Below are 12,037 nucleotides of genomic sequence, written 5' to 3'. Positions count from 1 at the left end.
AGTGGCTCCAAAAGTGCCAGTGGCTAATTCTATGCCATTATTTTGGACTTAGAAGAAACAACACAGATGATCTGCCAAGATGAAACTAAATGGATGAAAAATGCAGAAGACAAGTGATGCTTGCTGGCATTAATGCTCAGCCAGCCAATAGCTACAGAGTAACTCTAATCCTCTGTATAATCCTATAGGACTCCTCTTTGAGCTGATTTTAATTCTCTGGGTAGTTTTCACATTATGATTCTTTTTTTTGCTGTTATTTTTAAAACCATACTTCATTCTCAAGTATCTGAGCTGAATTATCTATATTTTGGATTGAGTATACTTCTGGTACAGACACGGAAACCTACAGAACCACAGCCACATTTGGTGAGTGACTTTCCCAAGCTGGTTTGAGTCAGCACTATAGACACAGCAATAACTTTCAACAGTTTTCACTCCCTGACTTTTCAAGTCCTTGTCATCCACATCTCAACACCTCCCTGGCAGAACTCTCTGGCAGCTCACATATCTTCAAGCCACCTGCAGGCCCTAAGCTGAATTCTAGGAGATGCAACACAAAATCATGCCCACAAAATAGCAGGCTGTAACACAGTCTCCCTGCTATTTCAAACATCTTGAACAGATAAAAGACCAAAAAATAAATTAAGTCCCAGGGCTACCTCCAGTGCCCACCTCAGACCAGGGACAGGTTTCTGGGGGAAGCGGGGAGGAGCAGAAGGGACAAGCCTCCAGCACTGTTGACACAAGCTGTGTTTCACCCCTTGGCCCAAGGGATGTGGATCATTCCCTGGGGAAGAAGCCTTTCACATTGGAGATGAAACCTGTGTCACTGACCTCATCTTTCTTCATTACAGCCTTATTAATCTTCCTAACCTACAGATGTTTTGTGTAGCTAGGCTTTTACTTTATCTAAGCATTTTCTCATTTGTCCTTTCAGTTCCCTTGCACATTACCTTGGGTAATCAAACGTTTGCCATTTAGCTGGACTATAAAAATCAGAATCAATTATAAAGCTGCTTAAACATTGGATGATCATTATCCTAACATTGCAATGCTCTCAAGTTAAATCCTATGTGTTGATTTAAAGGTTAAAGCAATGGACTTGAAAGACTGAAAAAAATCCCTAAATATTAATAGTGTAGAATTGCAAAAATGAGGACCATAACTGCCATGGATACCAAGCCTCTGTGAAATCTATGGAGCATGGAGTAGCATAAAGCAGAGACATAACACATTTCAGCTCCTGATGATGCTGAAGAACAGCGAGATTTGCTGTAGAGGACAAAAGAGTGAGTCTAAGCTGATGGGAAGCAAGCATTACCTAAAAAGCAAACTGATAGTAAGTCCTTGGTTGCTCCCCAAAGTACACTTAATACTGGCACAATAGAGCCATTTCCTCACACAATGTTTGTGAGGTGTAAGGTATCATTAGTTTGTCAACATAGATGCCCTTATCAGATGTAGATAGTCTCATTTTTCATCAAGAAGAATGTTTTGTAAAATTGGGACAAATTTCACCCTGATGTTGTTCTGCTGAAGTCAGTAAGTTGATGTTAGAATTAACTTACTATCATTTGTACTGAAAGTGTAAAAATGAGGCTTCAGCAAGAGTGAGATAAAGTAGTCCCAGAAAAGAGCAAGTTTTCAAAACTTTTACTCAAGGGACATGAGACCTGAGTGCAAAATTTTTCACAATAGTTCTCTATGGATTTTTAGACAATGTATGGATTTTTTGTAGAAAATAACACTCAAGTACATTTTTGTTTTTATGTAAATTGGTGGTCAGAGACAATTAGAAATACTAAACAGAATTTCTCATGCAATATTTCAGTCAAAGTCTCGACTAGATTACAAGATCTCTTCTGCCTTCAGGTATATTTCACAAAAATAGTTTGTGATTTTGGGTGCCATCACTGTTATATGTCAGATCAAATTTTTTGTATTCTCAACCACAAACAAATAAGCAAACAAACTAGTGTACAGGGTTCTAATTTAACTATCAGTTCTTCTAAAACAGGGGTCTAAAATGTCTGTTCATTTCCACTCCTACAAAGCAGTTACATGAGAACTTCATACTATCCCCACACAGTTATCTATAAGAAATAAAAACCCAAGGATTCCCCAAGAATCAGTGAATGACGTGGAGAATGCTGCAGGGAACATTTCTGTACATAAATACATCCTATGAACATATGCATTTGTAATTTTATTTATGAAGTTTTAAGGCATTGCTTTTCAGCCCTTCCCATCCACAGAGGCGAGGGACTAGCTGCAGAAGTTGGGATATCTGTGCAGTATTATTCCCACTTACACGTTGCAACATGTTCTCACTCTTGAGGTGTTTGGAAGTTTTCCTAGGTGGGCCTGACCATTGTGTTCTTGAGGGCACTGGACAGGCTCAAAAGGCAAACTCACCCTGGGAGGGGGTTGTCCCAGTCCTGCAGTTCCATTCTGGGAGGTGCAGGGAAGAGACAGAAAAGTCTATCAAGGCCCCATCCAGTCATCCCAGCCATGCTAGCAGTGGCACTTGCCTTTTGCACAACAGAAATGCCATTCAAGTATTGATCCAAAGGGTGGGAAGTAACAACTATGGAAGATCCTTAACTTAAAAGGATTGAAACACACAGCTCCAGCTCCCCAAGAGAGTAATTGCTCACATTGGATGGACACAACAAGTGAAATTAGACTACACTCAGGCACGCTACATTAAAGGATGAAAGGAAGCAGAGAAGATGCCTGATGACAAAGCCAGCTCAAGCCTATTGGCAGGACACTACACTAAACTGGCTAAAATGAGTTTTCTGATTTCTGTTTTTGTGTCCCACAGTTGAATCACATATAAACACAAGGACAGGTCAGGAATATCCAGAGAGAAGACAAAATCTAAGAAAAGCAGGTTTTTAGATTAAAGGAAGAATAAAAACAAAAGACAAACCATAGAATATAGACTACTAGCAGACATACAGGAAAAGGGAAAAATTAGACATCTGACCAGAGAAAGGACAGAGGAGCAATGGCACCGTCCCAGAGGGTGAGGGGACAGGAAAAAGGTTTGCTTTTGGTTGTCACAATAATCTACTCCTCATTGAGGAGAAAAAACAAGAGCTGACCCCCTTTTCTCACACATTAGATAAGTGACAACTGCAATTAAAGGAGGTTCAAAGAATAAAGGGAAGCCACTTGAACTGCTTCCCAGTTCTTCCCAATGCTTCAAGTATGACACCTCAAAAAGTGAACCATAAGACAGAGCACAGCTGCCATTAGCAGATGCCCGTTTATCACGACAACTCTGCTTAGGTCCAGACCTCAAGCTAGCAGAGATTAGTTTTAAACAGACCCTTTGAGGGGACTTAACTGTTCTGGCTTAGGTGGTGAGTCTGAGAAAATCATCCTGAATCATCGTGTAGCTAAGTCAGAGAAAGGCACCTTGGCACGGGGATTCATTTCATCCCAATACAGAAAATTGACTCTGGAGGTACCTGTTCATTGCTGAGTATCATTAGTTCAGCCTTGCAGGTATGTAAAGTTAGGTGAGAGGTGTCCCATCACTGCTAATTAGCTAAATCAGTTTACAGGAGGGTTAACAGAAGCCTGGCTTCCTGCTGCAGTCACACATCAGCCTCCCCTTCTCTGTACTGCCACCAAGGCCAGCTGACCCCAGCTAGCACAGGCTGCTATTCCAGCAGTAAGATATTCCTCTGCTTGTAATGTTGTTTTTCAGTTGATTTAATTCCTTGGTTCCTGGCAAGGATAAAATGGCCATAATTCCTGTGAAAAATTATGCCAGCCAAGGAAAGGAATGCCCTTGGCAGCAGCTGAGATGGCCTTCAGTGTGTTACAAAACTGTGCCACTGCATGCCAGCAGCATACAGAAAACAGGAAGATACATAAGTGAAAGAATTCAAGGGACTAAATTACCAGGAAAAACAAACAAATAAAGAAACTACAAAACCACAAAATCAAACCAAAACAACAAACAAAAACAAACACACAAACAACAACAACAAAACAAACAAAAAACCTACAATAAAACCCACAAAAAAACCCCACCAAAAACCAAAAAACCACCCAGCAAATAAGAAGAGTGGGAACATTTTAAAAGAAGGAAAGATATGGCAAAATACTAGGCTGCAATGGAATTTAATAACCAGTAAAAGATACAGAACATAGGAAACACAACAACATCAGGCATTTTGTAATAGCACGCAAGCCACCAAGAGTTATGGAAAGGATCCAAGAGTGTTATCCTCAAATGACAAGGACATATTTCTCGTAGTGATATCCTCAATATAACAAAACACTGTGGCAAGATGATCAAAATCTTGCATTTGAACTGGGGCAGTGTCAATGCTATTTCAACAAAAGGTTAGTTTTACTTTCAGGCTGAGACACCAACTAACACTCTACATGTGATCCTATGTGATTCTACATGTGACTACATCAGTGGACAAGGGAAGGACTACAGATGTCATTTCTTTCTTGAGGTGCTTGGAAGTCTTCTCTTTCTGTCTTTCTTTAGTGTAAAGCCTTTGACATGGTGCCCCACAACATCTTCTCTTTAAATTGGAGAGATATGGATTTGATGGGTGGAGTGTTAGATGGACAAGATGGTGGTTGGGCAATCACATCTTGAGGGTGGTGGCCAACAGCCCAGTGTCCTGATGGACATCAGTGATAAGTCATGCCCCTCAGGGGGTCTGTCTGTATTGGAACCAATGTAATTAATATCATCATTAGTAACATGTGAGACAGAGTAAAGATCCATCCTGAACTAAGTGAAGTGTCTGGGAGAGGTGAAGGGTCTGTGGAGCTAAAGCTGAAAGAGAGGCCGCGTTCCAGAGACAGCAAGAAGACAGAGAAAGAAAAACAGAAAAACCACGAAGTCAATCTGCCCCCGACCTAAGAATTCCTCCGATAAAGAAGAATTAGTGCTAAGTGTCATGCAAGATGAATATGTATGAACTTATTGTGAAACTGTATGCATATGTATTTAGAAGAGAGATAAAAAGAAGTCTAAAATCTTCAAGAGTACGCATGCCCTTTTGGAGAGTCTTGCGTCCGGCGCGCGTCGTAATAAAGCATACCGAGCTTTACAACTTTTACAAGTTGTGAAGTTTCTTCTTTTCTCCGCAAAACACATGGATGAAGGGATTGAGTGCACCCTCAGCAAATTCGTAGATGACACTAAGCTGTGGTGCAGTGACACTCCTGAAGGACAGGATGCCATCCAGAGGGACCTGGACAAGCTGGAGAAGTAGCCCATGGGAATCTCATGAGGTTTAACAAAACCAAGTGCAAGGTGCTGCACCTGGGTCAGGGCAAGCCCCAGCATCAACACAGGCTGGGATGAGCAGATCCAGGGCAGCCCTGCTGAGAAGGATTTGGGGGTGTGAGGGGGTGAGAGGCTGGACATGGCCCAGCCATGTGCCCTCACAGCCTGGAGAGCCAAACGTGCCCTGGGCTGCATCAGAGGCAGCGTGGGGAGGGGATTCTGCCCCTCTGCTCTGCCCTGCTGAGACCCCACTGCAGGGCTGCATCAGCTCTGGGGTCCCAGCACAGGAAGGACATGGAGCTGTGGGAGTGAGACCAGAGGAGCCCACCAAGATGACCAGAGGGATGGAGCAGCTGTGTTACAAGGAAAGGCTGAGAGAATTGGGATTCCTGGAGTCACCTAATTATAGCCTTCCAGTACCTAAAGGGAGTCTAAAAGAAAGATGTGGAAAGACTTTTTAGAAGAGCATATACTGACAGGACTACAATGAAATTTTAAGTAGCTTTAGATTAGATACTGGGAAGATATTCTTTACTATGAAAGTGGTAAGGGACCCCACAAGGCTGCCCAAGGAAGTTCCCATCCCTGGAAGTGTTCAAGGCCAGACTGGATGAGGCTTTGAGCAACCTGGTCTAGTGTAAGACGTCCCTGTCCGTGGCAGGGGGTTGGAACCAGATGATTGTAAAGGTCCCTTCCAATCCAGGCCATTCTATGTTTCTATATCTTCATTGGACAAGTGACAGGTGATCTTGATAGCAACAGTACTACCCAATGTCCTTTTATTCTTACAGCTCTCACACACCTTTCCAAATACAGATTAGGGAAAGAAGGCAAAAGAAAGGGGAACTTATCAAAACAGCTACCCACATTAATAGAAAACATATGGTTGGTACACAGAAATAGTTGTATAAGCAAAATGCAGTGGGAAAATAAACAGGTTTCTATGTGTCTGATATGACTTAGTTGAAGCACACAAAAAGGCACTCAATTCTACATTAACAAAGTTCTCAGAAGTAAAAGTATTCTTACACTAGCATGCCACAGCAGACTTTCACTAATCAGTCTACATCATTGGCAATAGCCATGATCCAGTATAAAAGCTGTTGCCAAAAGGAACCTAGTGGAAACATCTTTCAGTGGCAAAACCTCCCAGAGCATCTCTCAGACATGCCACAACACATGCACTCAAAATACTTTATCATGTACAATGCACCGGTTGACAAATATTTTTAAAATTTAAGGAGTACAAGGGATTGTAAGCAGTTTGAGATGCTTTTGACAATCTCATCTCATTTTGTAAATCTGAAATATTAATTCAGATGTAAACAGACAGAATGTGAAGAACAGAATTTGCAAGCAAGGGTGTTTATCTGAATCCATATAAAGAAGGTGTTACTTCCCTTAAATGTATATCATGACGCTTCTGCTACCAAAAGATTCTTGAGGATGACGACCCTCTAAGAAATTTTTTCATTGAAGTCCTTCCATCTAACCAACTGCCCTGAGAGATTTCTGTATTTTAATAATGTACATTTCTAGGGAATAATATAACAAGCTGTGTTAAGTAAGTGATAACTACTGGCATTTCCACTGCTTTGGTACTCAGCAAATTCTGTAACAATAGCCACAGATGTACCTTTCACACAGCTAGAACATGACCAGAGGGCAGCTGTGCACCAATTAAGAAGCTGCAGAACAGCTAAGCAATGAGCACTTAAACCTCCACGTTTGTCCAGCTCAGAATTTATAGGGCACTTACAGGAGCAAAAACTAATGCTACTGTTCTGATTGTGCAGCTACCAGTAAAATAAAAGGCTTCAATGGTGTTAAAGAGTAAACTGACCTGAAATCCCAACATCCACCATCTGACTTAAGAAAAGGAACAATGAAAACAAAACCAAGACTTGCCACAGTTACTCAGTGCTGCCAAAAAGGTACAGAGGCATCAGTTCTATACATAACAGAAAGTCCATGTACTCAGTTACTGTAGCTGCAGTGTTTAATGTCATCTTCCCTAGAATCAAGGAACAGTGTGATGCAATCACTTGTACATTAAGTGTAATTAGGCAAATGCATGTTTAAATACCGAGTTGCTTAGGAGACAGTCTGTCAGACGTAGCGGGCTGGCCATGGCTGGAGGCCAGTTGCCCACCAAGTCCCTCTATAGGTTTTGTACAACTGTCATAAAAGTAGAGAACAACAATTGAGAGTTTTTGACACTCCACAATTACATAAAAGGCAACTTTGACATATCATATCTTGGCCTGGGTTGGAAGGGAGCTTAAAGGTCATCTGGTTCCAACCACTTTGCCATGGGCAGGCACCCTCCCCTAGACCAGATTGCTCAGAGCTCCAACCTGGCCTTGAACACTTCCAGGGGCATCCACAATTTCTCTGGGCAGCCAGTTCCAGTGCCTCACAGTAAAGAATATTTTTCTACTATCTAATTTCAGTTTGAAGCCCTTTCCCCCTGTCCTGTCACTACAGGCCTTTGTAAAAAGTCCCTTACCATCTTTCCTCTAAGTTCCCTTCAGGCACTGGAAGGCTACAATTTGGTCACACCAAAACCTTCTCTTCTGGCTGAACAAACCCAATTCATGAAGATACTAAAAAGCAATGGAAGATAATCTCCAATAAAGAGTTTTTTCAGCACAGCATGGCTCTCACTACATCATCTCATTTCATCTCTACATTAGCTTTAAACTGCAAGTTCATTGCACAGCTAGAGAGAAACACTGCAAGTGTACCTGTAAGTGCTGCTGGCAGATCCAGCACTCGGCAGTCTCCTCAGCATGCACCATCAGTCCTTCTTTTGCTCTTCCACATGTTCTCAGTATCTGTTTCCTTAACATTTCTTGAACACAGCTCCACTCCAGTGAGCCATCAGTGACCGGTTCTTATTAACACCATTCTGACAAAGCTCATTGATACACATTTTTCTTTTCCTATTTGTTTTTTTTTTTTCTGTTTCCTGTGCGAGTTCTTCATTAGATTCTTGTCTGGTGTTTTTAATTCATTGGCTATTATTACTGTGTCACCTAACAATGCTGGTTCATTCATATCAAATTTTTTAAAGCTCTTTGTTTTAATTCTCAAAAATTAGATCTCTTACAAAACTTTCTCTGATGATAACAAAAATTTCTCTATATAAGTAAAATTAAAATTATAAAATCATTTTTATAATTTTGTCCTTCCAAAGACCAGACTGACCCTGGCATTCAACATCTCATCCATGGTCTCTTGGAGCCCACAGACCATTTCTCTAGAGCCCATTAAAGATGAACAAATGGATACCTGTCAGCAAGTTTCCGTATTTGCTAAAATCATCAACTTGGGTGTCTAAGCTTTTCTTACTGCACATACCAGAGATGGTCAACATCTTGCCTGAGAAGAATAACAAGACACTCTTCTCTCACCTAGCACATTTCCATCAAGGAAACACACCCAAATCATTCAGTCTCCTCCAAGCACACCAAATTACTATGTTGGTTAGTTACAAGGGCACCTTTCCAGCAGATGGGAGTTGGAGGTTTGGAGCAGTGCAATGAGCTGCATTTACACCTCCTACTTCCTGGGTAAGTGGTCCCAGACAGCAGGTTATTATGAGACATAATTATAATATTATGTGATATGGGTAGCAGCAGTCTAGTTTTCAAAGAGAACTGTACAAACCATTTTTCTCTAAGTCATTTTTCAAAATTTCTATGCTTGAAGGACAACTCCGCACACAAATTTAAGGTAAGCTTGCACCTTCCAGAACTCTAGCTCCTGCAGCATTTGGCACTAAAGATGGTGAATTGATCCACATCCAGCAGAGAGAATCATGGAACACCTCTCAGAAGCAATTTTCTGATGGCTGCTGTGGCCATCACACAGTTGTCTGACTGTGGTGATCACTTTCTTCAGCCCTTAGCTCTCTTCCACTCACTCCATATTGCACAGCCACTTCTTGGTTTGGAGTCTGGCATCCAGCTTGGTTTCATTCACGTGCTGTTGGACTAGATGTTTAAAAGTCCCTTCCAACACAAACCATCCTATGATTCAGTACAGAAGAACGCCAATGTAAACCCTAAACCCCCTCACCATTTGTCATACTGCTCTGTCCTGGCCTCCAGGACAACCCAGGGACCTTCTAAACAATCTTCTGACAAATTTTTGAGGGGACAGCATGCAAAGAGTCACAGAAGGTAAGGATCCTAGTGTCCTATGGAAAAATTAAGTAACTGGTTCACTGATGAAATGCTTAAGCAGACCAACTTCTGTTCTTTTCTTGACTACAATCATCTTATACAAGGCAAAAGACCCAGGACTAGATTTTTCTGAAGAGCCACTTACATGGGTGAGATGACACCTTGCTGGATTTTCAAAACCACCTCTTTCTAAAGCTTCAGGCTCCTAGTAGGTTGTTTTCCTCTTAAGAGTTCTTAAAAAATCTGAACATCCAGCCATGCTCCCTTGCATTTTTCAGTTCCAAATATATAAAATAGAACACTTTCAGTACAAAAGTTGGCAGAAGCATTAACAAAGCCTTAGAAATGTTATTAAATAGTTTCTCCCTTGTACAGGTGTTTGCACGGGCAAAAACAACAAAAGGCTTTAAACCTTCTGCTGACACTCTCTTGAAGGGTCCCACTCTCATGGCTGAAAACCAGGATGGCCTGTGGCTCGTGCAAACCAGAAGGAAACAATCGGATTTTAAGAATCTGCCAACTAGTTATCAACCAGCTGATACCTTATGAGCCCAGCCTGTGCCTCTTTCACGAGACTAACTTTTCCAAAATACACCATAACACTCCTTTCATCAAGGGAAATGAAAATAGTGAGACCCTGACCACACAGCCTTACGGGAAGTGTGGTTCAGCTGTGAGGTTCAGCCAGTAGTGAAATGCAGTGCAAAGCACAAACTACACTTCCCAAGAGACACCATGAGAATATTTTTGGCTAAACTCTCCTGGTTTTCAGCCAAAATAATTTGACAAAAGAACTGAACTATCCCAGAAAACTGACACTTCTCTTTAAAAAGCTACTCTGCCAAAAGTCTTCCTACTTCAAAAGGATTCTCGTTCAAGAATTTTTGGACAGCCCTAGAGATGACTAAAAAGAGCTTTAGAAACAGTGTAAAATCACTCAAAATAATCAGAAAAAAATAGTCTTGAACATAGCATACAATTAGAAATTGCACAGATTTCTGCTGCACTTCTCTGTTGACTGTAGAACGATGTCATGTTTCAACTGCTATTCTGACTATGAATTTAACTTACACATTATCTTCCATGTATTAATTAAAACAATAATTTCATTTTAACAGATACATCTAATAATTTTATGAAAGAGAGTAAAAACATTTTTAAAATGAATACTCACCTTGTAAGTCTTACTTCTTGTCTACAACACTGGCACACCTTATGTATGCTGCATCAGTAACATACTAAAATTTTAGGGATAATATAATTTTAAAAGTGTCAACTTTAAATCAGTGTTTGTTTTATATTTTCTGATTATTATAATGCCTTTAATGTTCATGACCATGTAAACAATCACATACATATTAAATACAAAGATCTCAGCTACAGAGAGGAAAACATAGGGAAGCAGTTTTTGTATTTGTAACACTTTGAAAATATTTCAATACCCAAGAATCAAAGGGTATTGGTTTTACACCAATCCACAAAGGCATAACATTTCCAGTCCACTGTTTCACTGTATGACAAGTAAAGTTGGGCATTCTCCACAGTGATTTGATTTTGCTAGAAAACAATCCTCCTCCAAAATTTACACATATGTATGCACAGAGGTCAGAATGGAAACTTGCAAGTCCATTATGAATCCTAGTTTTCATAGCTCATGACTGAAAAGCAGGCATGTGCCTGGCTGCTTACTAAAGTATGACTTGCTCTCACTCATTCCTGCTCACTTGGACCAAGATTTTATATCATTATACACCCTCATATCTCATTAAGCATTTCTGCATGGTACTACTCCCTATATGATTTGGTTTTCACCAAGATTGCTCTTAATTATCCAGTGATGTAATTCCAGCCCTTACTGGACCTTCACTTCTGCAATGCCAGTCTTCATTCTTTGCTTTGCAGTTGTATTAAAAAATCACTTTTCAAAGTGGAAAACAAGACAACTGCCTGTGTCTGTTTCCAGGAATTACAACTCAGGTATGGAGTAAAATAAGTTTCAATTGTAGGAGAAGTTAAAATTCATGTACTGTTTTGTCCTTTACTGCTAAAAGGAAAGCAAGATCTTCCAATGACATTTGTACATTTTAAATACAACCCCCTCCTAAACTAAACTGGCATTCAGTGATCTAATCCACATGGGTGCTTCTCAGTAGAAAAGTCCAATGTTATCCAATAGACTCAAGCAAGCTTTTTTTCCTTTACCTTCCCCTTCTATTTGGGGATTGCCAATCACATTTTGCCATATACAAAGCAGCTCCCTAACAAATATCCAGACTTTTTCTTTTATATGTTTTTACAGAGTAAAAGCATAAAAGTCTCTTACCTTATGGCTGCTGTGAGAATGGGAACTGCACAACGCTCTGTGCCTGCAGGGACACTGCACAGATGAACCTCATTGCTGCTGTTTACAGAAGTCTGACAGTTTTTAATTTGAAAAGAGGTTGTCTTTTTCTTTTCGACAGTTCAACAAATCAGACAAAACAGTTGCAAGTGTTATCTGTAAACAGCTTCCTGTTTGAAAAAGATCAGCTGTCCTGCAGGACAATAATTAGGAAAGAAGTGTGGGAAAACTGAA

General features: G+C 40.6%; 1 protein-coding gene across 3 annotated transcripts in view; it reads right to left on the bottom strand.

Annotated features, from left to right (window-relative positions):
• COLEC11 (collectin subfamily member 11) overlaps window positions 1-12,037 on the bottom strand; it is a 37,148-nt gene extending 25,111 nt beyond the window's left edge. For 2 of the 3 annotated variants that reach the window (XM_064707678.1, XM_064707676.1), the window contains exon 1: window positions 11,786-12,037. The gene's annotated coding sequence lies outside the window, so the exon portion shown is untranslated. Of the gene's footprint in view, window positions 1-3,479; window positions 3,493-11,785 lie in introns of those variants that run through there. The other variant, XM_064707677.1, reaches the window with a different exon arrangement.

Source organism: Zonotrichia leucophrys, chromosome 3 (assembly GCF_028769735.1).
Source record: "Zonotrichia leucophrys gambelii isolate GWCS_2022_RI chromosome 3, RI_Zleu_2.0, whole genome shotgun sequence".
Classification (NCBI taxonomy): Eukaryota; Metazoa; Chordata; class Aves; order Passeriformes; family Passerellidae; genus Zonotrichia; species Zonotrichia leucophrys.
This window is presented reverse-complemented; position numbering and strand designations above follow the sequence as displayed.